Source organism: Amblyomma mixtum, chromosome 2 (genome assembly GCF_055824585.1).
Source record: "Amblyomma mixtum isolate Tamu chromosome 2, ASM5582458v1, whole genome shotgun sequence".
NCBI classification, from domain to species: domain Eukaryota; kingdom Metazoa; phylum Arthropoda; class Arachnida; order Ixodida; family Ixodidae; genus Amblyomma; species Amblyomma mixtum.
In genome coordinates this window covers 146,994,941-147,021,262 of record NC_143013.1, presented here as the reverse complement: position 1 = coordinate 147,021,262, position 26,322 = coordinate 146,994,941, and the positions used below count along the sequence as shown (strand labels likewise).

Sequence of the window (26,322 nt, the reverse complement as noted above, 5' to 3'; positions counted from 1 at the left end):
CTGAGATGCAAGAAATTCAAGGAAAGGGGCAGCCGAATGAACAGCCATCACTAAGCAACGACACAGGTGCGGGAACCATGACCTGCCAGGCGAAGCTTCCAAAATTAGAGCTCGTAAAATTTGACGGCAAAGATGTGTCCTGGCAAGAATTTTGGGAACAGTACGAGCAAATGATTCATAAAAACGATCGGCTAACGACCTTGGACAAGTTTGGGTACCTAAAATCTGTGGTGACTGGCAAAGCAGCAAGAACGATCAAGGTCCTTCCCCCCACATTGCAGTGCTATGGCGACGCCGTCTTGCTGCTGAAAAAACGCTTCGGCGGTGAGGACGCCATCATGCAAGCGCACATGCGAAAGCTCTTGGACCTTGAACCTGTGCACAACGCCGAAGACATACAGTCCCTCCGACGATTGTATGATACCCTCGTCTATCCCCTCCACGGGCTGGGCGTGCTCAGCCAGAAACAGGAGACCTACGACATGCTCCTCTACCCCGTCGTACAGCGTGCCCGCCAAAAGAAATATTGCTTGAATTCACCGAGCCGTAAACGTCTGCACAGAACGCGGAACGAACTGGATCTCCGTTGCAGAGCGACGGCGCATCGGGACCGCCAACAGCTACTAAAGGTACTCTGTCTTTACTCTCGAAGTTAATTGACTTTTCGAGGACTGAAGTACAAAGCCGCGAGAATCTGGCTGCTCAACAAGAAACTGGCGAGTAGCACCAGATATCAATGCTAAAGACATTAAACTCAACTGGGAGTTACAAGAACAGCATTGGAACGAAATCTAAATCCTCAGCTGCGGTACTGCAGCAGTCAGCAAGAACAGACCATAGTTTCCTTTGCAAGGAGAATAACCATGAAACCGCTGCCTGCCGTGGTGGCATTTCGTCAGAAGAAAAGAAGAAAATGCTACATTTGGAAAGACACTGCTCCACAGCATGAAACCAAATCACCATTCTAACGAGTGCAGAAGCAGCATAAAATGCGGTAACTGTGCAGGGCGGCATGCGACAACAATGTGCGGTCCAGAATTTACTCATCCGAAAGTCAAAGTAAATGCAACCGATGTGACAACAGTCCCAGTGAATTTGTAATCTACAGTGAAAGAAACTCACAAACGAGAAGTACTGCTACAAACGGCAACGGCGTTATGTGCTGGTAAAATGAAAGCGGTATACTTACGTGCTCTCTTTGATGGCGGAAGCCAACGTTCATTCATTACGAAGCGAGCCTCGGAAGAACTCGGGTGTTGAGTTCTTGGAACAGAAACACTAAAAGTTGGCGTGTTCGGCGGACACCAATCAGTACAAGACTAACAGAGTGCTGGTGTCGCTAACCGCACAAAAAAGGAAGATTAAACAGATCGAAGTTCTTGAGACTTCTGATGCGAGCAAAGAATCCAAATTCCTGAATACAGGATCAAGGAACTACTGGGACCTTTGGCTGCAGCCGACATGATCTGCGATAACAAAAAAAGGTAACATCGACCTCCTCATTGGATCAGAGCATTACTGGTAACTTGCAACTCTGCACTTTTCTCCTCGTTTTGTCACGGTGCAAGCCTAGTTCTGCACAAGTTCTACACCGCCTTGCACTCGGTCCGAAGGTAGTGCTGGAAGTAGTGCAGCATGGCGCACATTTCCCCAAGCGCTGAGCAGACGACGCTCCACGCTCTCGTTAACAGCGAACGAAAACAAGTTCGCCTGCTTTATGGACCCGACAGTGCAGCCATGACTGATGAAAATGGATATATTTACGAAGCAATAGGTAAGTAAGGCTGCAAGACGACGTTAAGCACGTGGTCGGCGGTCAGGGTGTGTTTATTAGTGGTCACGGCAACAAGTAGCGGTGGGTGCAGTGTAAACATTTTAAGTGATCGTCTTTGCCTCTGAAGACGGACGGCGTGTGTCGGTGCGGTTTGAGGCCTCCGAGCAAGCCGTGCCTCCTTCGGCATTATCGCCCCCACCCCGGCTCCCGCCAACGTTGGTGATGCAGGCCTGATCCAAAAGAGGCACCCGCTTTGCCAGACGAAGCAGCAGAGCTCTGGGGCGCCCGGAAGACGCGATTTTTCATTGCGAAGTACTCGGAAATGAATGGGCAAAACGACAGCACTTCGGTACATTGTCTCTGTAGAAGTGTTGTGCATATCATATGACACATTTTATGTTACGTAAACACCAGTGACGCTGGTATATATTGTCTCTAGGGTTTATAGTTCCAGTAATGCTTCCAGGAATCCTTTGCAGAGTGCACTTAAACTGAATACTGCATCAAATTTAAGTCCATATAGGTTGCTTCAAACAGATGGCAGCTAAAGTGAGATTGCATTTTCTGGTAAATAATACCATACCTATTCGTAGTAATATGTGCTGCAGCAAAAAAAAAACTGCAACAGCTATATGCAAGGCATGACAGGAGCTGTTCCTTATACAGGTAATTACACGACACACCATAATGTTACCGTATGTTCTGTATTGTTTGTTTAGCACAAGGAAGCTGCTCTGGCAAAAGCTCGCAGAGCTCATAAACTCTGAATTCAAGTGCACAATGAGTGCAGTCCCAATGGAAAACAAGTGGAAATCGCTCCATCGGGCTTATAAAAAGACAAAAAAAGACAATGGCTCTTCCAGGTACCATCGGGCAACCTGCGAGCATGGAGAGTAAGTTGCTGTTTTTTATGGAGCTGCTCTGCGGCACTGATCAATTGTGTGTCATGCAGTCCTTGAGAAGAAGCACAGCATCAACCCGAGGTTGCTACTCTAACCCGGAAGAGTAAGAGTAATTCTGCCCAGCAGAAGTACAGAGTAAGTGCAAATTACACATTTTGTACAAAACGTTAACTGATGTGGCACCTGTATGTGTATGCTTTATCCGCCTCGCGGTATGAGGGCGCCACCGCTCCAGAACACGAAGCGCCACCTGCGGCCGAAGCGGTCGGTAGCCGTCTGTTTCACCATTTCAAGAACGACAGCGCAAAGCCGCAGCTGCGTGCTCTTTTGCGGCTTCAGGCGGATTGAAAATGTGAAAGAGTTTTTTAAACGCAGCAGCGTGAAACTTGGCAAACAACTGTTTAATGCGCAGCATGTTTACAGCGTCCGAGAAGAGTTTTCTAGCGTCACGGGGCTGTCAGACATCATAGAAAAATGCGTGTCGGAAATGAGGAGCGTCGATAACGACGTGCGGCTTGAGGTAAGTACCTTGGTTTTAGCTAACATGTGCGCACGTGCCTGAGCTCTTAATATGGTTCCTTAGCTTTCGGGAGGCAATCGGAAGATCGTGAAGGCTGATGCAAGCACGCTGCGCCCCTGGCTGTTTACATAAACAACCACCACCATACGTCACGCACTGACCTGCCATGTGCGTGGAACAAGCCGGCATCCCGCCCGACGCTCGACACAAAGAAATTGGTCAAGGACCTCTTTCCAAGTAAGAGTGTAATTTTTCCCAACACAATAATCAAATTTAACGCGTTTTCAATAACTGTCACCTAGGACGGCCTCTGCCAACGCCCGTACTGCAGCCACTCGACCCAGCCGTCGTTCATGCGCCGTTTCTGGTCCTCAGTTGCACATTCAGGGATGTTCTTGATGATGAAACTGTCCCAATCAAAGAGCAAGGAACGCCACCCTCAGATGCTGTTGAGACAACAGACCCCTCAAACGCTCACCTGATCAGGAGGATTTAAAAACGAGCGAAAGGGATTCAGTGCATTTGAGGTAGTATCTGTGTCACCCCTAAAGCTAAAAAGGTGTGACATGCTGTCAGCACTGTCCACCAAAGAAAAAAAACCTTTATGAGAAGTGTGTGTGGAAAAATCTTGACGAGATAGTCGAGATTGCTTTAGTAACCAAAGGTCAAGCAGCTGTGAAGAGGTTTGTTAACGCTTTACACTTGATGTGCGATTTCTTAGTGTGCCTGTATAGCAATTTCATGCGTGATTTATTACAGGTGGCATCTAGAAAGACACCTCCGAGTGACAAGTTCCGCAGCACATCGGATTAAAACAAGGACAAGCGCATTTGAAGCCCTGGCAGACAGCCTTGAAGGGAAGAGGATGTTCTCATCTGCAGCTACCTCCTGCAGCTTGGGTAGCCGCCACTGGAAGCGACTGGCTTCGTCGCTGAGCTCTAGAAAATTTGGGCGAGCAAGCACGTTAGTGCACAACACAACCTAAACTGCGTGAGCCGTGCGCAACTCAGCCAAAAAAAGAAAAACAAACTTTGCAACGTAAGCTAAACAAACTTAGCAGCGTAAGGCAACAACAGAGCCCTGAAAAAAGTAGTGTCGAAAAGGACAACACACAGCAAGCTATCATATGGGACAGGTGCAACTTCCAACTGTTTATTCACTGTGAGTGCGAAGGAATATAAAGAAACAATCAAGAGGGGGAGCAAGAACGGCACATGCGCTCGAGCGTTGAATAAAAACGGAAAAGATAACAGAGCTCTTTGTCCCACACGAATTTAAACGGCATATCACTAGCCCTTCTGTAGTGCACACCTGTCGAATCTTTCCGGTTCTGATCCTGGTAAGGCGCCGTCACCCCTTCCGTAGCACGACGGAAATATGCTTGGCACGTAAGCAGGGTGATTGGCGATGGTGCTTTTGTGATTTCCCACGAAAAGGGCGCTGCAGATGCGTGTTCCGCCCCTCACCAGTTGCCACAATTCTCCATCCAGACTGTCGATGACAAAAAAAAAAAAGCGACTACTTTGCAATTTTTACCGCAAACGTGAAGAATCTCAAAGCTCCAAAACAAACGAAGGCATTGTCTACCTTGCATGCTGCACCGCTTTGATCCAGCGTTCTCTCTGCTCGTCCTCCACGAGAATCGATCAAACCCACACTTGGAAGCTACCTGGCAGTATTGGCGCAGCTGTTATGGCATCTGCACAAACAGTACACCGAAGTGACCTTTTTTCCGCCTAGCACTCAGGGCTATACAGTGCTGCGCCATGGCGGACACCGGCTGACGACGTGGCAGGCAGAAGGCAGATTGGATTGGATTGGAGAAACTTTATTGATCTAAAAGATCAATGGGGTGGGATGCATGGCCCCCTAACGGAGGCCGACCTTTCACACCCAGTCCGCAAGCTTGGCCTGCGTGTTCTTGTCAGGCCTGGACAGAAGCCTTTTTCGGCTGCTGTCCAGAGGGCGCTATGTGTACGATTGAAACACGAGCGCACGAGGCGAATAGGACTAGAGCTGTAGAAGAGCATCTGGACAATGAAAACCTTCCAGTCCAAAAAGAAGGTGGTGCACCAAATCTAACCTCGCACCCCTCTTGGATGCGTTGCAATGACTGGAGCAAAAAAAAAAGCCCAACAAGAAGAAACAAGGAAAAAAAGAATTAGAAGAAGTGGGAGAAAGCAAGGGAGGCGAAACACAATAATCGCATGCAGCGGTTTGACCACCTGACATATTTGCTTGAAAAGCAGCAAAACAAATAAAACTATTTTGCGAGCACAGCACGCTGAATTTCAACCACTGTTTCCATATGGAGCACTACAGTTAGCATTCACAGGGCCAATATATGCAACTAACACTGCTCCTTGGAGATGAATTCCCGCAGATTTTGGCTGTAACCTGGGGCACTGCTGTCGAAATCCCCTTCACAGTCATTGTTGCCCACATCTTCTTCTTGTGGCAGATGTCAAGTCATGCAGGAAGTCCTGTCCATCATTACACAGGTTGTGCAGCACACACGCACCCATAACTATGTACAGTAGAATCTCGGTGATACGAACTCGGCTGATACGAATTTTGGTGTGATACGAATTCATAAAATTCCCCGGCCGAATTGCATTGCGTTCAATGGGCAAAAAATCGGATGTTCCGAACACTTTTTCTCTTCGCGACGGGTGATACGAACTTTGGTGTCACGACCGTCGAGGCCCGCACACACGCACAGTGAGAAAAGCGTGCGCAGCAGAGCAACACGGATCAAGCACACACGCGCGAAAGAAAAAAAAAAAAAAACAGCGGGGTGGGGGAACCGGCTCGGGAACCCACGGCAGCAGAGAAGTTGGCGAAGGAGCGTTTCCCTTCTCCCTCAGTCTCCCTCTCCCCCCTCTCCGCCACTTTTTTTTTTTACACGCCAAGCAGCCCGGCGGCGTTGTGCGCACGGCCCGGATGCGGCCCTCTCCACATTCCTCCGTCGCCCCGCAGGCCCCACTCTTGCGCTTTCCGGAGTCTCTGCTGCAGCGGCCAGCGCGCGTTTCGTTTACTCGTTTGTTGAGGCAGACAACGTGTTGACAGCGTGTCGTTTTGTGATCGTCGATCTCGGCAACGTGAAAGGATAGTGCGATGTCACGGAAGCGGAAGGCGCTGACCTTTAAGGACAAATTGGAAATTTTAAATAAGGTGGACAAAGAGCCCAAGAAAAGGCGCACTGACATGGCCAAGGAACTAGGCCTGTCGCTGTCAACGTTGTCAACGATCGTTGGTCAGCGCGACCAAATAATGCAAAATGTGCAGCGCTTCGCGATAAATTCCAAAGAAGCGAAAACTGCCCACCATGTGAAGTTGGAAGAGGTTCTTCTAACGTGGTTCAGAGAGGTCACGGCGGCCGGCGTCAACATCGACGGAAAAGTGCTTCGCGAGAAGCCAGCGGACATCGCACTCAAGCTGGGCATTGATAACTTTCAGGCATCTGGTGGGTGGATTCACCGGTTCAAGGTACGGCATAACCTTTCGTACAAGACCGTATGTGGCGAAGGAAAGAAAGTCGACGCCTCCGCTGTGGAAGACTGGATGACAACCACGCTGCCGTCTTACATAGCGGGATATGAGGCACGTGATGTTTTTAATGTAGACGAAGCAGGGCTGTTCTACAATCTCCAGCCCGAAAAAAGTTTGCGCTTTAAAGGCGATGCCTGCCAGGGCAGACAAAAAAGCAAACAGCGTGTAACAGTTTTGTTCTGTTGCAACGCCGACAGATCAGAAAAGATGCCGCTGACCGTCATTGGCAAGTACCAAAAGCCTCGATGCTTTAAGGCAGCCGGTCGATTGCCCTGCGTCTACAAGGCTAACAAAAAGGCGTGGATGACGTCTTCTCTGTTTACAGAATTTGTCACCTACCTTGACCGCAAAATTTCTTGCCAAAACAGAAAAATTGTTTTGTTGCTGGACCAGTGTACCGCCCATCCGAAACAAATGACGCTACAGAGTGTTAAGGTGGTGTTCCTGCCCCCGAACGCAACCAGTCATTTACAACCATTGGATGCGGGAATTATCAGAAATGTCAAACACCATTTCAAGGGTTTGTTGGTGCGCCGCCTCCTCGCGAAGATTGAACGGAAAGACGCTAATCTCCAGATTAGTCTTCTGGATGCCATGCACTTTGTCGCAATGGCCTGGGATAGGGTCACTCCTGCGACTGTCGCCAATTGTTTCGCGAAGTGTGGGATTTTTAAATCCGCCGTGGCTGCCGCCTTGCAAGTGCCAGACCCGATTCCGACCGATGTCTGGAACCAACTTAGCGTCGACTGTTGCGTCGACGATTTTGTCACCGCGGACGACGGTCTCGCCACCTGTGGTCTCCGCACTGTGGAAGACATCGCGGAGGAAGCGTCATCACAGCCTGACCTCCCAAGCAGTGACGAAGACGACGACGACCAAAGCAGTGATGACCCACCGCTGACGCCATCAGAAATGATGCACGCCCTCAATATTCTGCGGCGCGCTGTGAACTCCGAGTCTGTGCGGGAGAACACAGCAGCCCAGTTTTTCAGCTTTCAAAGCTCTCTGCTGTCAGATCTCGCGGAAAAGAAGGTGCAGAAGGACATACGCGACTTCTTTCAACGGAAGTAAATGTTTCGTGCGTTTTGGAAGGTTCGAAAACGGATTTTGCTCGTTTTTTGGTGATACGAAATTTCGGGTGATACGAAAATTTTCGCCGCCCCTTGAATTTCGTATCACCGAGATTCTACTGTAGCTGCACTGTAAAACACATTTTGCATCACAAAGGTACAGCCGTCTGAAGCGCTGTTTGAGCAGCCCAAATGTGTTTTCAATTGCCACTCTTTCCTGACTGTGTAGCTTGTTAAAGTTCTTTTTTCAAGCAGGAAAAGTGCTCTCATTATCCCTGAATGGGGTCATGAGCCATGGCATCAAGGGGTATGCATTGTCCTCGAGTATGTAACTGTCCCCACAATCCAGAGCTACACATGTGAAGAATGGGCTCTCTCTCAAGACGCGGGCGTCGTGCACTGATCCAGGAAATCCAATGAACATGTCTAGGGACTTCGATTTCAGCGACTCCGAGAAAGAATTGAAGGACGTGTGCAGTTTGGTCACCTGCGCATTGGTGGTGCATGAAGATGCCAGTCGTATTCCTGGATATGAGAACGTCGTAAGGAGGTACCACGAGTACAAATTTAAGATATTGTTCCGACTATCTAGGGAGACATTTGACTGGCTGAGTAGCAATTCAAGGCTTCAGCCTTCCATCTGAGAGCGGTTCAGGGGCGTCATCAGATATCTGCCAAAAAGACATGCCTAACTGCACTAGCGTACACTGGCTATGCACGCCACTGGAGACAAGTTTGATGCCGCCGAATCGTCGGTGCATGCTTGCGTGGCTCAAGTAATCTACTTCCTGCACGCGATTAGTGGCGAAGTGATATGCTGGCCCAGTAACGCAGAAATGACTCGTATCAAGGCGTTTTCTCGCAGAGCGGTGGCAAGGGACCAAGGAATGCCATAGGATGCATAGACAGATTGCACATACAGATACTGACCCCAAGTGAATCGGCACAGTCCTATTTCAACCGAAAGAAGTGGCTGTCAATCACTCTACAAGGGATATGCGATGAAGAGGTTTACTAGGCAGGGCAGGAAAGATGTATTCATCCTGGATAACTGCCCTGTCCACAGCCAGGTGGAAGGACTGAAGTCGACCAGTCTTAAATTCCTGCCAGCGAATGCCACAGTCATCAAACCAATGGATCAAGGAGTAATCCAGAACATAAAGGTCCACTACCGCCGCCAGCTACTCCACTGAATGCTGCTTTGCACTGACAGCAGGAAGAATTATAGCACTGACCTGCTGTCGGCTGTACATATTTTGGCCCACGCCAGGAACAAGTGCAGGCGACGACAGTGATCGGTGCTTCCACCATGCAGGCTTCACTTCGGTCCCAGAAAGGTAACTGGGTATAACGTTTCGGGACCAATGATTTTCAACAACATAAAAAAATTGCCTGCTTGCTCTCTTTTCTCTTTCCCTCGCGCCACAAGCTACGGGGAGAGAAGGTTTTGCTCTTGCACTCGTTGTTTTGAGAGATCAAACAATTTCGTTCGGACAGCCGAAGGAAGGGGTTATAAGCCCGCATCTGCCTGGGCGCACTCGGCAGTCTGCCTCTTCACCACGCCACCGGAAGCAGTGGTCACCAGCGTACCTATCTTCAAGCTGTTCCCTAACTGCCGACCAACTTCAACATGATGCGGCCGTCCCTGCAAGCATCTCTGGCTAACAGCAGTCCTCGCTCTGCCGCTGTCTAGAACAGGTGCAGTAATGGCCACCTGTGACTCGCCCATGTTCCTCGCCTGACGGAAGCCATCTTGCGCACCCTTATTTGCGCGGCCTCCAGCTGTTCGCACGCAAGCCCCAGTGCGCAGCAGCTATTGCTCTCATCATCGGGCTCTCATGGACTTTGTAGCTACGGATTCACGGCAGCTTTCCCGCACTCATCGGCGTGCCGACACCATTCCTTTTAGAACTGATGCAGAGACGGTGCATCGCAAGTCCTTTGCGTAGCTTCACGGCCCTACTGATGCCACTGTTCGAGGCAGTGTTCGTGGCAGCGTAGTTTGTGGCAATAGGTGACTCCTCACATGCACCCTGCATTCCTCAGCGCCTCCGACAACTGCAGCGTGTTGTTGGTGGCATTGTGGCCGCCCACTGCAGTCATAGGCGAGAGGGACCTTCAGAGACCGAGCACCCTCTTGCTGCGAGTGCCCATGGATTATCCTGCTCTACCTACTTCGCCAATGCACAGCCATCCTGTCGCAGCAGTAGAGTTTGTGTTGCGTCGCTAGTGACTCCTCCCCCATCGGATTACCTGTGCTTTGATCTTGCCTCTTATGCCAGGTTGTGCCGAACACACACGATCTGCTGCACCATGGGTGCGGCGCGCCACGGTTCCTACCTCAAGACGTCTCCCCTTCCACTCTGGTTCCAAGCAGTCTTATCCGCACACTTAGTCACAAAAAAATAAAACTCGCAGGGTTATTATACGAGGGTGTAACGCGTGTGTTTAAGCGTTTGCTGTGCTGTGAGAAGGCGCAGGACAGAAGGCTGTGTTGAATTGATGACTGCAGCTGTAGAAGCCTTCTACTTCATCTCTGGGTTTCCCTTGGCAACGTCGTCAAGGTATGTTGGTTTAGGCACATTTTTTTATTTTCGCCTAGTAGAACTAAAATTTTTTTTTCCTGTTTTGATAACTCGTCGATGAAGCTTGCTCCGAGGCTCATGCGAGTCTCTAAGGGAGAGGGGCGTTTCAACATGTAAAATATCTGTGATCTGAAACCGCGTATCTGCAGCGTATGCCCATCACATTCTTTCTTTTGGTCACCCAAGTTGCTCTTTACATGCGCTTGCTTTTGAGTGTGCACATATGCGTTTGTAGCCCTTAGAATGTTTGCTCAAGTTGCATCAACTTCAGCCTGCTTCATGTTTATCTTGCTTCATTTTTGCAGATTTCTGAGAGCTGGAGCAAAAATTGGCCATCGTTGCATACTGATGCCGTAGTGCTACGTGCAATGTGGAATAAATGGTGCACACATACACGTGTGCAGTTTGTATTCATTGAAATGTGAAGAGCATAGCTAGAAAACTGAAATGACTTCTGTATGGTGCTGCTATTGGCTGTTAAATGGGCATAATCGCATGACTTTTTGAATTCATATTTCGTTTCTGTGTGAAATGCTAGGACATTTCATGTAAGCAGGTAAGTGTAGGTCGGCCGATTGGACAGGTGGTGTAATTACATCACTTGTAATGTAAGTATGTGCCTGATATTTGGCACGTGTGTGCGCTTAGACGCCTGAAGGCTGCATAAAAAAGGAGGAGTAATTTTATTGAATCAGAGCGGAAAAATGGAGCACTAACCTTTTGGGGCTTTCCCTGGGATGCACAACTTTTTGCACATTGCTAGTAGCGGGAACGTTTTCTGGACGTGTTCGGGAAAAATCGAGCACCTCCTGGGGCGATTCCATATGTCCCTAAGGGTAAATATTGGGAGATCTTGAGGAGGTTTTGTGTTTCTTGGGTCTGGGAGCAATGTTTGCAGGCTCGCGCACCAAGCGCATCGAAGCGCACCGGCAGTTTTCAGTGCTATCTATCCTAAGACATAGTACCGTAAAAACCGGAATATAATACGAGGTTTTTTTCCAAATTTTGTAATGTAAAATTGCTGCCCCGTATTATATGTGGATCCAAGCAATTTTCAGGTCATATTCACAGTTCCGGTTCTGTTGGTCAGCACTATCATCATCATTATTATTAGTGGAGGAAGCGCTATCTAGTGGTGGCGTCGATAGCCTTCCATCTTTTGTTGTTCCTACGCTATTTTGTACATGTTGAGTAGTGAAAGCACGTGTATTGGAATTTCGTACGATGTCAAAGGCGCGAAGGCAGTATTCAGCTGCCTTTAAAAGGAAGGTTATTCTCGCTGCCGAGACCAGTGAGAATTGCGCGGCTAGGCAGCAGTTTGGCGTCACTGAAGGCAGCGTTCGTGGCTGGAGAAAACAGAAGGAAGCCTTATTTACATGCAGCGGCAAGAGAAAGTTTTCGGGGACGAAGAGGTGTTTCCGGAGATTGAGCGAGATCTCGTCACCTTCGTGCAAGAACAAGCGTGCAGCGCACCTGGCAGTAAACGTCAAGCTGCTCCAAGCTAAAGCAAGAGAGATTGCCACGGATAAAGGCAGCCCGCGGAGTGACTTCAAGGCAAGCAAACATTGGGTGTCTCGTTTTATGCGCCGCGCTGGACTTTCGTTCCATCGGCGAACTTCCATCTCGCAGAAACTTCCCGAAAGTTACGAGGAACAGCTTGTGGCTTTCCGGAGACACGTAATATCGCTACGGAGGAGTCTCGATTTCCAGCTGGGCCAAATCGGGAATGCAGACCAGACTCCTGTCTACCTTGACATACCGTCAGCGCTCACAGTGCACGAAAAAGGCGGTAAGCAGGTTTGTGTGCAGTCGACCGGAACGAGAAAACGCGGGTGACCGTAATACTGGCCTGCACTGCGTATGGCCGCCGCAAGCTTTCGCCCTATACCATGTTTAAGGGGGGACACGTCTCTTTGAGACGAAAAAATCGCGAAAAAATCGATTTTTTCAAATTTATATTTTCAAAATCTACAGCTAATAATCCTTAAATTGACCAGGTTTCCAGCCCATTGGTGCAGTATTTTAGGCGCACGATCACTTTATAACATCCCTGTGAGCTGAATTCCACGCAAAAACAAAGCTTTTTGTGGCGGCGCGTCGCTCTTTTTCCACGCTCGCAATCGCAGCCATCTTGGTCTCGTTGGAAAGAGCGGCTTTTCTTCAATTTCCAGCCACAAATGGCTCCGACCGCTCACTGGTGACATCGAAATCCGCGCACAAAGAAAAGCCCCAACGCGCGGCCCTATTTGTGAAGCTAGCGCACGTGACCAAAAAACGTGCTGTGATTGGCTGCGCGAGGCTCCCATCGTCTGCTTCACTCCGCAGGCGACGCGACGACGCGTCTCTTTGTTTTTTTGTGACAAGTGTGCAACGATGTCCAATCCAACGGGAAAGTTCACCAGAAGAAAGAAGCGATCTCTTTATAACTTCCAGAAGCGTGCCATTCCTTTGGAAGACATCGAGAACAGTCCGCCGCCACCAGCAAGCGATGCCGAAGCCACGGACAGTGCTGAAGAAGGCCTAGCCAGCTCGTCGACGAGTCAAAGTGTTGCGGGCAGCGGCCGCGTTCGGCATGACACTGCAATGTTGCAACGTGCGGATTTGGTGCAGAGGGAGGCTGAAACACAAGAAAAACTTCGAGTTCTTGCTTCAACGCCAGCAACGACGCGAAAGCTGGATTTTTTCACTTGCGCTGACGACAATGCGGACACGCCAGTCGACATCGAGACGGGCTTTGTTATCGTCATCTTGAACTCCGTGAACGCGATGATGTTGTGCATAAAGTGCAAAGTGTGCGGCGGTAGCACCTCTGTAGGCAGAGACGAACGAGAATATGGCCTCGCCATAAAGATCGTTATCAGGTGTGCTTGCTGCGGTGATGTTGTGCCGGTGTGGAGCTTGCCCTGCGTGAACGGCAACCAGAAGGGCAACCCTTTCGTGGTGAACGTTCTTGCTACGCGCGCGATGCAAGCCACCGGGAATCGGCAAACGGCGCTAAACGACATTTTTGCCGCGATGAACATTTCCCACCACGGCCTTCACACCAAAACATCGCAGAGGTACGTGAAGACGAAGTGGGTGCCCGCGGCGGCTTTTGCTGCCGAGAAGCAGACGACTCAGTGCGCGCAATCAGTTCGGGAGCTGTACGATGACTTGAAGCTTGGGAATCCCGGAAACATTGCTGCGTCATACGATGGTTCCTGGATGACGCGCGGCCACTCGTCGCACATTGGGGTCGGCGCTGTCATCGAGCTCTTCACGGGGCTAGTTCTCGATTTCGTTGTGCTCAGCAACTTCTGTGCTGGTTGTGAGCATGGGCCAAAGGAAGGTGATCCGACCTACGAAGCTTGGAAGGAGAGCCACGCCTGCCAGAAAAACACCACTAAGAAGGCCGGTGAAATGGAAGTTGAAGCCGCCCTCATCCTTTTTGAGAGGTCACTATAACGACATAACCTGAGGTACACCACCCTACTCTCAGATGGTGACAGCCGTGCTTTCCTTGTGCTGCAGGAGGCCAAAGTGTATGGGTACATTTCGGTGGAAAAAGAAGACTGTATCAACCATGTACAGAAACGGATGGGCACAAGATTGCGAAACCTCATCACGAAACATAAAAGGACCTGGATTGGAGAGCCTTGGTGGTAAAGGCAAACTGACTGCTGACCTAGCTGCAAAGCTAACGCAGTACTATGGCTGGGCCCTGAAGACTCACAAGTGTGATGTGCAGGGAATGAAGGAAGCAGTGATGGCCACCTATCACCACACGACATCAAATGACCTGGTGTCAGACCACAGCCATTGCCCACCAGGACCAAGCTCATGGTGCCACCAAAATGCTGCAAGCGCTAAGGGCGAGACAGCTCCTAAGCACCGCTACAATCTGCCTCCATACGTCTGTGAGGCCCTGCTGCCCTTTCTGACGAGAAACTTCTTGAGCGGTGCCAAAGGGGCAGCACTCAGAACAGCAATGAATCCCTTCACTCCTTGATACGGGCATTGGCTCCAAAGGAACAGCATGCCTCACTCTTCACTGTACAAGCTGCAGTGGCTGAGGCTATGAGGCGATTCAATGCTGGCTATGAGAGGACGTCCAGACCAATACTGAAAAAGCTGCACCTCAAACCTGGAGCACTGAGCACAAAGCGCATGGCAGAGAGAGACCACCGCCGAGCAGTGGCATCTGCAAAGAAGCGCAAGACCACTTTGGACATGCAGCACGCTTTCAAAAAGCGCCATATGGGTGGCTGTAGTCAGACCGACTACATTCCTGGTGGCTTTTAGTCACATAGGATGTAAAATCTGACACTAGTTTTTCTGCATTTTTGATTAAAAGTGAATTTATTACTTTTTTATCATTTTCTCAAAACGCCTATTTTTGACTTCTTTCAAATTTGTGGACACAATATCTCGGCCTTCAAGGCAGGTAGAACCATAATTTTTGTTGTGGAATGTAGCTAAGAGAGCAGAGCACCCAATGTTAGGAGCCAATTTTGGAATTTGGGTTTTAAAATTTAGCAGTTCTGCTCTATATCAGACAACAGGGTGCCCACGTTTTGAACAGTGAACTTTTGATTGCTCTAGCATCGTTAATATTTGTTACATCAAAAAAGTACTCCTAACATTGTACAGTAAACTCTCAGTTGTACGAACGCCGGTTTAGCGAGCATTTCAGAATAACGAACTTTTTAAAAATCCCCGGCAGTTTTCTTTAGATTCTATGCACAAATGTTTCACTTAAACGAATTTCGGAATAGTGAATATTTCAGTTTAACGAACTCGCTCAGAGGACCCAGGCTTATTTTTCCGATCAGTTCAACGAAGTTTTGAGCCCTGCACTGCAAGTGCAACCGATGCCCGCCCTCATCGAACCGCAGCTCCTGTGGCAGTGTAACGTCGCTCGCGCTACAGTGCCCATGGGGCAAGCAGCGGTGCGGAAGAAAAACGGCAACGAGGCATGGCCTCCGAGATCAACAGTTAAACTTGCAAGCAATCTCGGAGGCCATAAACAAAATAGCATCGCTGGCGTTTGCAGCGCCACCAGAGCAACGCGGCAATGTGTCACACCACAAACCACGTGGTGTGCCTGTTCTTTTCCGATCGGCTAGTCGTGAACGTTGCTTTTTTCTTTCCGGTCTCGTCACTTCCGTGTGTCCGCACAAATGACCCACGTGGTGTGTGTTTTTCATCAGCTTCGTTCAGCCTTCAGTTTTAAGTAAAAACGGCAATTCGCATGCCGACTTTCGAGATGAGTGCGACAGAACGGAAGCGGTTATCTCTCTCGGACAAGCTGGAAATCCTTCAGCGCCTGGACAAGGGTCAAAGGCAAGTGGACGTTGCAAAGGAGTACGGAATCGCACCATCGACGTTGTCAACTATAGTTAAACAAAAATCGAAGCTCGAAGGAGAAACTTCGAAGAATGCCGCCAGGAAACGACTCTGCACGGGGTATTTCAAAGTGGGCGATGCTGTTGCAGTATGGCTTCGCGACCTACGCTCCAAAAACATTCCAGTGTCCGGCCCGATGATACAGGGCAATGCGAAGGAATTTGCTCTACTTCTGGACATTCGCGGCTTCGAAGCAAGCAGTGGATGGCTTACGCGATTTCGGGATAGGCATGGGATCGTGTGGAAAACGATCTGCAGCGAAAGCAAGGATGCCAACCAAGAGGCAGCGAGAACCAGGAGGGAGGAAAAACTATGCGATGTCATTATCGGATATTCACCTGACGACGTGTACAACGCGGATGAGATCCGACAGTTGAGTGGCTAGGCAGTGGGGTCAGCTGACAGTGGCTTGTTTTTCACTTGTTGCAAGTGATCACTAATGTCTCACACAAGGGTGCCAGAAGTTGCAAGTTTGTCGACATTGGAATCAATGATATCACTTAGAGTTTGCAAATGTGATGTTATATGTGTAGGCTCATTGGTAAGGTTGATGAAGGTGTTTTATCAGACTCTTCCAAAGAAAACAATGGCATTCAAGGACAACAGTTGCAAAGGCGGGAAGCAATCAAAAGTAAGAGTTACTGTGCTCTTGTGCTGCAACGCCAGTGGCACCCACAAGCTCAAGCCGCTAGTAATAGGGAAATACGCGAAACCGCGATGTTTTAAAGGTCTCCCTTCACTGCCATGTACCTATAAAAGCAACCAAAAGGCATGGATGACCAGGAATATATTCAGTGAATGGCTCCTGAGCCTGAACGAAGAAATGAGGAAGGCAAAGAGAAACATTCTTCTCATAGCGGACAATTGCTCAGCTCACCTTGTTGATGTTCATTTGAGCAATGTGTGTGTCGAATACCTTCCGGCCAACTGCACGGCTGTGCTTCAACCGCTCGACCTGGGCGTCATTCAAAATTTGAAGGTGGAGTACCGATGGCGGCTGGTTCAGCGGATTTTGATCAATATGAGGATTGGCAGCAATGCCTCCATCAACATCAGGCAGGCGGCCGAGATGGTGACCGGCTCCTGGTGGTCAGTAACTCCGGCTACCATTAGAAACTGCTAGCAGAAATCTGGCCTTTGAGCAATGAATGCGAGCCTGAGGAACAGCGCGACGAGATGATAGACTCCGCGATGTGGACAGAGATCTGTCATCAGCTGGAGGTCGATAGCAATAGTACTTCGTTTGAAGACTATGCACTGTGCGGCAGTGCACTGATTACCTGTGCTGGACAGACTGATCGGGAGATTGTTTCCAGTGTTTGTCCAGAGGAAGACGAGTGCGATGAAGAGGAGGCAACTGCAGAGCCAGTTTCAAGCCCTGTAACTCTAGCCAAGGTTGCAGGGTGCATCGGAAAGTTCAGGGACTTTGTGTCTTAACAGCAAGCTGTGCCAGAAGAAGTTTACAAAAACATTGACTCTTTCGACAGTTTTGTTACTTCCTGTGCTTTAAATGTACAAGTGCAGAAGAAAATTACTGATTTTTTTTCAAAGTGAGAAAGGCAGCGTTTTAACTGCTGTGCACCTTTTACAGTAAAACCTCATTAATACGTACCCGCTTACCAAGTAGTTGCGGTTAAAATGTAGTTGTGTGAATTCCCCGGCGCAGCCACCATTGAAACCAATGTATTGGCTGACCGCTTAAAACATAGTAACCCATGAACTGCCTACCGCTTAATGCGTACTTGCCGTTGCGGTTTGGCTGGCGCCATGCTATTACGCAAAACGTTTTCCGCCTTTCCAAAGAGCATTGTCAACGTGCAAACCACTGGCGATTCAACACTGCGGCCATTTCGGCCATGTTCCAACGAGCGCCGACGAGTGCGGCGATGTCCATATCAATGGGGAGCCCGAGAAGCGTCGGCCACTTCTGCATTCTTGCGCATGAATGCATCGTCGCCAGCCCTATCGCAGTAACCATCACCGTCACCCCCCCACTCTACCCATGTCATGTGATCTCGCTACACCTCGAGGAAACCTTGCAGCGCGCGTGACGTGTTGTGGATGTGTTGCAGTTAGGCAAAGCGCGTCTTTGTTCCGTGTGCGCGCGAACGGTGGGCACCATGCCGAAGCCTACGCGACCGAAGTATCACGTGCTAACAGTTAAGGAGAAGTTGGACATTATTCGTTCAATTTATAATGGAACTACGAAGAGTGCACTAGCGCGTGCGTAAAGTGCACGTACGTACGTGTATTTGTTGGATATTTACTGTGCCTGAATTTCTCCTCTTTTGGGGCGTGAATAATGGCAAATTTTTATTAGTTGGTCAAGGTATACTACCGGATAGTGCGTACTATTCCCGCGTTCCCGCCAACTACGTATTAACGGGCTTTTACTGTATAAGTTTATGTACAAATTTCACACTTCTGACACTATGGATGCCATGTCTTATGCTCCATGAATTGCACTGCAAACTTTTGACCCTGTATGCCATGTCTTATGTTAGTCTAGTGAATATTCAGTTTAGTGAACTTTCAGTTAAGTGAACTATTTCCTTCGGTCCCTTGAAGTTCACTCAAGTGAGAGTTTACTGTATTCACTATGCTTTCTAGTATCTAGCCATGTGTTAATATCAATTTCGGTAGTGCAGTAATTTTTGCATTGTTTCTGCAAATTATGAACCATTAATTTCATTTATCTTCGTAACTAATTGGCCTATTGAAAAACCAATTACATATTTGAAATCAGTGGAAGAAACTGAATAATACAGGTAAATTTTATCAAATTTGGCCAGAAAATAATAAAAACAGCTTTAAGAGCCATGTCCCCTTAAAAGAAAGACACTCCTAAAGGTGAGAAGCTCCCGAAGAACATTGTCGTCCGATGTTAGGACAAGGGTTGGATAGACGAAACTTCAGTGCTTGACTGGGTCAAGTCTGTGTGATGCTAGCGGCCAGGTGCACTGCTGGGGCATTGATCGATGCTCGTGTTGGATGCTTTCCGCTTCCACTTGGCCGGGTCAGTGAAGAGGCGACTGCATGAATCGCGCACCAAACTCATTGTCATTCCGGAGGGATGACATCCCAGGTACAACCACTGGATGTTTGTATACATGAGCCATTTAAGGATGCCGTCAAGCGGTATTACCTTGAGTGGATGAGGTCGGGAGACCCCGAAGTAACTCCTTCCGGGCGACTGAAGCGGGCCTCTCCTGCGATCCTTTGTGGCTGGAAGTCGCTCTTTTAAGAAATGTAGTGCCTCAAATGCACTCGACCGAACGGAAGATGAGTTCTTATGGGAAGATATGTCCGACAAGGGCCTTTCTAAAGAAAGTTTTACGGACGACGACTAAACATGAAGAGCGTGAAGTGCAATGAAAATAAAGGCTTTCGAAAAATTTCCCTCGCTCGCATTATATGCGCATGAAAACTTTTTTTCCATTTTTGCTACCTTCAAACTGCACCTCGTATTATATGCGGGTGCGTATTATATCAGGGTTTTTATGGTACTCACATTAAAATCACGTGACTAAGAAGCAGTGATTGGCGCATGCACTGATGATGCGCTGTAGGCTTTATCAGCTTTGTGCTTGCCATTTCTAGTAGCCATTTTTGGTGTTCAGCGCATTCTGCTTGCACTTGTTCGACAAAAATCCGCAGAAGAAATGTGTTAACTTGGCATGCTAACTTTGTTTACCTTTCTCCACACTGAACATGATCGTCGGTAAGCAAGAGGAAATTCAGAGGAACCTGCAAGTCTTCGACGCCGGCGTGAAACAAACAAGGGGTGCCTAGCATGGCAAGATGGAAGAGATCCTACTGGCCAGGATTGGAGAAGTAAGTGCGACGAGCGTGAACGTGGACGGGACTGTTGTTCGCGAGAAAGCAGATGAGATTGCGCTCTCGTTGGGCATCGATGATTTCAAAGCTTCGGGCAGGTGGCTCCACCGTTTCAAAACACGGCATGGCCTGTCATATAAGATCGTTTCCTGCGAAGGAAAGTCTGCCGACCAAGATCAGGTCTCCAGCTGGCTTTCCACTCTGCCGGTGGTGATTTCGCAGTACCAGCCAAGGGACGCGCTCAACACAGATGAAGCTAGATTCTTCATCAACCTTCAGCCCGAGAAGAGACTCGGCATGAAAGGTGAGATGTGCCAAGGAGGATAAAAAAGCAAAGAAAGAGTCACTGTATTGTTGCGCTGCAACACTGATGGGACTGAGAAGCTTAAGCCTACTGTCACCGGCAAGTTCTGGGGCCGAATCCACGAAAGAGTTCGCTCTGGAACGCGTTCGCTTTCTCTCTTGCCACCTCGCTCCATTGGTCGTGTGTCGTCACGGCTGGCGGTGACGTCACTTCAGGGAGGCGGGAACACGGATTTTGTTTACGTCACGAGACATGTCAATCAAGTGAAAGAGAACGCGTTCGGTCGCTGTGTGCGGAACTCTGAAAGTGGCGTTCGCTTCAGGGCTAGGAGAGACACGCCGGTACCTCCCGCTGTTGTTCGCGGTGCTCAGCGAATGTGATCGGCGGCCCCGGCGGTCGCGCGTGCATGACAATCCTTTCGACATGCCTGACGATGCTTTCCGAAGGCACTACAGGCTGTCGAAGCTACTTGTACGCCAGCTATGCGAAGAGCTCAAACCCCACCTTGGACCAACGAGGAAAAGTGCGCTCACCACAGAGCGCAAAGTACTCTGCGCCCTACGGTTCTTCGCTACCGGGTGCTTCCAGGCGGCAGTCGGCAGCAAGGCAACTATACGGCTTCCGCAGTCGTCTGTGAGCCGGACGATTTTGGCCGTCGCTCAGGCAATCGTACGTGTCGGCACGGAGAAAAACTGGGTGTCGTTTCCTTCGACTCCCGAGGAGAAGTCCCGCGCCAAGGCAGAGTTTTTGGAGCGTGGTCTCATCCCCGGCGTCGTCGGGTGCGTAGACGGTACGATGATCGCCACAAGTGCGCCCAAGAATCTTAGCCCTGGCGAGACAGGCTTTTATGACGAGAAAAGGGTACTACCCCCTTAATACAATGCTGGTAACTGCTTTATTTACACTATACTAGTATATAACCGAGCATCTGACGTATGCAATGTTTGGCCGAATTTGCGGCAACCTAAAGCGGCTCAAAATTAGTGTAGCTGCTCGCTGCTTCCCGCACTGTTGCAGTATTGAGATAACCCGAAGTGCACATAGGCGCTGATATTTGATGCACGTTAACGGCAGCACAGCTGTCAGTGCAGTTGTGCACTGACAAAGCTCGTTATCTCGAGATTCATCGTCCCTTCTCCACTATTAACAGTAAGAGCTTATGTATCATATAGGTATGTTCCTCCATGAACTCAACCAGCAGTTCACGCTGGCGCATCGAGACGTGCGGGCCCAGGCGACAACCTTTGTGCGTTGACATGACGACTAGTGAAATTGTCAAGCTGGAAGTGCTGACATGTGAAAAGTCTCCCGCGCAAGTTCAAAGTGCCTATCGCCCTCTCGCAAACACAAAATAAAACAACACAATTGAGAGTGCCCTCTCGGGAACGCAAAAGAAAACAAACCAATCAAGAAGCATTGAAACCGCCTCAAAATAAATTCTATGCTTATTTTATAGGCTCTGAGTAATAAATTTGCAGTATTGTAGCCAAACGCATTCATTTAGAGGTTAAAAACGCAAAGAAGTTAGCATATGGCCCCTTAAAAATACAAGCAACCGACATGGGACCGCCCAACAGAGCCGATTGGCTGTTGCCTGCCCCCTTCTCCTTCCGCAGTGTTCCTCCCACCCTTCTCCCGCCGATGTCAACGTCAAACTGACGTCACGGCAAAGCGAACGCGTTCCAAAGCGAACTCTTTCGTGGATTCGGCCCCTGGAAGCTATGCTGCCTCTCGCGCAACCTGCGCCTTCCTGTCATTTACAAAGCAAATAGGAAGGCATGGATGACCGGAGCTTTTGCCAGGATGTGTGCCAAGAACCGTAAAATTCTTCTATTCCTCGACAAGTGTGCTGCGCACTCTGTTGATACCACATGGCGACAAAATGTGAAAGGAATCTTCCTGCTGCCCAAATGCACTCACTTGCATCCCCTAGACGGAGAAATGATAAGGAATGCCAAATTTCACTTCAGGAGCTCATTGGTCCGATGCTTTTGGCCATGATTGACCGAAAAGATGCCAGCTTTGGACCTTCTTGATGCCATCCATTTTCTGGCCATGTCATAGGATCGCATCAAACCCGAAACCATCGCCAAATGCTTCAAGAAGTATGGCTTTTTTTTGTGTCTGGAGAAACGGTGGAAAAAGAAGATGATGGTGCAGAGATTGACATCCCGGACTGAGGTGACCTCAACGTCAATGTGTCTCCGGAAGAGTTTGTATCGGCAGACGACCAAGTGGCGACAAGCGAATTACGCGCTGTCCAAGACATCATAGCAGATGTTACTGCTGAAGAGGTGAGTGACGACAATGACGACCAAGACACCGGAGATTGCAGTGGCGATTGTCAGCCATTAACTACTGATGATGCACTCGAAGCTTTGGATGCACTTCGTGGTTTTGTTGCAGGTGCGGAGCTCAGTGATGAAACTGCTACTCGTTTCTATGAGTTCCAAAAAAGTTTGCTGCAGGACATTGAAAAACAAAAAGTGAAGCGCAAAGTGATGGATTATTTCAAAGTGCTTTAATAAAACCAAGTTCTGTGCAAAGTATGCATTATTTGTGACCTTTTCGAGCTCCTTTTGGATAATACAATTTTCAGATAATATGTTTTTATTTTCAATGCCCGTGAGAATCATATCGAGATTCCACTGTAGCAGATGTTACCGCTGAAGATGAGAGCGACAGAGACAACCAAGACATGGGACACTGCAACGGCGATCGTCGGCCATTAACTACTGACATTGCAATGGAAGCTTTAGACAGGCTTCGTGGCTTTGTTGCAGGCGCGGAGCTCAGTGATGAAACTGCTACTCATTTCTTTAAGTTCCAAAAAGGCATCTCGCAGTTCATCGAAAAACAAAGTCCAGCGCAAAGTGATGCTCATTTTAAAGTACTTTAATAAAAGCAAGTTCTGTGCCAAGTATGTACTATTCGTGATCTTTTGGAGCCTGTTTTGGATAATGCAGTTTTTAGATAAGACATTTTATTTTTTTTCCCACGAAAATCTTATCAACATTCCACTATTCGATAACGTAAAAGCCCGCATATAGTATGTTTTTTTTTCCAGATTTTGGTTTGGTTTATGGGGGTGTAGCGTCCCGAAGCGACTTAGGTTATGAGGGACACCGTAGTGAAGGTCTCCAGAAATTTCGACCACCTGGGGTTCTTTAACATGCACTGACATCAAACAGTACACCGGCCTCTAGAATTTCACCTCCACCGAATTCGGCCGCTGCGGCCGGGATTGAACCCGCGTCTTGCGGGTCAGCAGCCGAGCACCGTAACCATTAAGCCATTGCAGCGGGGATTAACGAGGTTTTATTGAATACCAATCACTTGTAAGAAGCAAAGCTCACACTCACGGAAGGAAACAGAGGAACAGGAGCCCTCTGCTGAACAAAAAAAACATATGCGGTCCAACAGCCAGAGGCTTTCATCAAGCGGGTGTGCTGCTCAACTGTGGTAGTGCGTCACTCACCTATCCCATTGGCAATTGAAGGCCGATGACGAGGCTGTGCTGTCTGTCAGTGGTCCAGCACCTTACTACAGCCTCGGGTAGGAGTGGGTGGGCCCCTCACAACACAAAGTGCCAAGTGCATGCCAGGGTGCAGGTGGTTGGACTGACTCATCCCTGTGCAAAAATAGTACAGGTTGAGACACACAAAAATCACGAGCAAGAAGTGGTGCAATGCAAATTTTGTCAGAGTTTACAGATAACTGTACACGCGTACAAGACAATGCCCATGTTCAGAGGGAAAGAACTCAAAGAGCCCATGTTAATGGGGCCCAGACACACACTTAGTTAACTGTTCTGCCTGTTGATTGCATACAGTAAGTTATAATGGTGCTATTAGCGTTGGTAATACTGCGTATATTCCGTTTCTTTAATATTTTTATGTCCTCCCAAAAACAACTTCATGGCTCTGATGGTGTCGCCACACAGTGGCGGGTTTTTAGCAGCGGATATGACATCACCGGGCGCGAGCTTGATGATCGGACAAACAGTAAATATGCTGCAAATTGTGTGAATAAATAGACACACATTTGGTCACCTGTCTGCGTTTTATATTAGATCAACAAAAACAACTTGTTTGTCTTAGATGAAAGCCCTGCAAAGCAAGTAAAATAAAAATACACCACCAGGGCCGCTCTGGCATGGAAACGACGCTGCCAGTCTCAGCAAGAACAAGTTGCAGAGAGCAGGCAACCATGGAGTACAAACTTCCGCGACGTGCTCTGGCTGGCTGTTTTGATTGTTTGCGCCAGGTGCCGTCATTAGGAGAGCGAAATAGGAGTGGGAAGCCCCGCCAACATCGAGTTGAGGGCAGCGTTTTGTTTGCTTGTATTTTGAAATTTCTTCACTGAATAACTCCCGTTCCTGTGCATCGATTCCTGTAATTCTTTTTAAGTCAGCATCTGTGTGACATAAAGAACCCACCTGAAGTATAGCCGGTATCCCCCCAAGCAGTGTTTCGCAGCCCATGTTAAAGCAATGCGATACGCAGGCACCTCAGACAAGGATGTTCAGTCGGGGACAAAAGTAACAGAAGCGGACCCCCCCCCCTCACCTGCCCAAATTCCGAACCGTGCCGCACTGCATGCGCGTGCCACCTGACGATGCACTCCTGGTGTCGAGATCGCCGCAGTGCATTGCACAGTGCGTCATGGTTCAGAATTTGGAAAGGTGAGGAGGGGGGGGGGGGGGGTTGCCCCAGTGGTACTGTCCTGGGCAAAAGTAAAAGCCACCCCACTCTCCCCTGCTTATGTGACCCGTGCTGATGTGAGAAGGCTTCTAAGAGAAGGTGTGGCTATGTTGTTCTTCGAGTCGCTGCGAAAAATAGCGTGGTGTAGCATGTAATAAACATGATCGGTGGCTTGCTCGTCAGCAGGCGTTAGACATTCCGCGTAGCCAATTATTTACACTGTTGTCTTACATGTTGTCCGATGATGTCACAGATGGTAATGATCTTAGCTGGGCAAGGTGCAACTGGATAATCTGTGAGGTGTCACCTAAGCACTTTCTCAGAATGGTCACTGCATCGCTGTAGCATTCCCCCATTGCCAGTAATCCGGCTACAGATGAGGCCGCCGCTCCGCTCACAAGGCTTCTCAAGTAACGAAACTTTTCTCCTTTGTTGAGGTTTCCAATCTCGTCAATGGCTTCTTTAAACTGCTCCCAAAAGCCGCGCCACTATCGAAGCTCACCGTTGAATGTCGGCAGCTGATGGGCGGGCAGCTTGACTGCACAACGAATAGCTCAACCGCGGCCATGTTGGGCTCCCTGTTATGGCTCTGCCATCTCCGCAGTCAACAGGCGAGGAGTTCTCAGCAGTTTGGCCTCTTCGCCCTGGCTACGCCCTTGTACCGCAAGACCGTCTCAAACTCGGAAGCAAAGTCTTGATCAGCAACGGCATCTTCCCATTCGGTGTTCAGCTTAAGCAGTTTGTCATTGTTGGCCGCAAGTCTTTCAATGAGGGAGCACAGCATTCCAATTTGTGTCATGCCCAGAGCTGCCTTGGCCTTGTTGATCAGCTTGGTATTTTGCTGTCGACAAGCTGTTCTCTTTTCTGTCGCTCTCTGTGTGATTGCATCAAATGCGGACCGTGGTGTCCCTCATTTTCAGTTTTCGTTGCAGCCAGGTTCCAGCTTTCAGGAGTCCCCAAAGTCCTGGAGATTGGAGTTCCGGGGTTCGGCAGCACGTTGTAAAATGTGAGGTTTGGAATCATGTGACAATGAATACTGATGAAACAGTGATGACATCGAGACGCACTTTTTAACCAACAAGGACAACTGTATAAAACGTTATAGTACGGATACACACAGAGCAGTCAGAGAGAACACACAAAACAAATGTCTCTCTGCCTTGCCGTCAAAGAGTCCACTGACTTGCTAAGGAGCCCAGCCACTTTTGCCTCACGGGTGCCACTACCGGAATCTGATCTCGTGCCAGAAGAGAGAATACACAACAGACCGTTCATACTTTCCGCGGTAGGATAGTGCGTGGCATTCGTCGAAAAAAGTACAACGGGCCATATTCGAACCTCCTGCCATTATTCTAAAACTAACTGAAAATTGGAGGAACATATTCAACTCGTTTAAATAATTTTGAAAATACACTATTTCATTTGTTCAAATAATCGAACAGAAGGATATTCGATTCGCTATTCAAAATTTTCAAATGTTCGCACACCCCTATACTCCGTTTCACACTTCAGATGCAATGCAGTCAAAGCTAGCACTCTTGTTTGCGCTGCCTACATCCGCGATCAAAATGTACTGCATACCTTGTGGTGAACGAGAAACAGTAAATGCTTTGCTTGCAGGCTAATTTATTACACGGCACATTATTCATGAGCTTGATTAAACGCTCTCTTATTGCTGATAACATGCTGT

At 48.8% G+C, this 26,322-nt stretch overlaps 2 pseudogenes; both read left to right on the top strand.

Moving 5' to 3' along the window:
• Nucleotides 1-338: 338 nt before the first annotated feature.
• LOC149361189 (uncharacterized) lies at nt 339-2,671 on the top strand (annotated as a pseudogene).
• A 10,105-nt stretch (nt 2,672-12,776) lies between these two features.
• Nucleotides 12,777-14,684, top strand: LOC149361188 (uncharacterized; annotated as a pseudogene).
• Nucleotides 14,685-26,322: the final 11,638 nt, after the last annotated feature.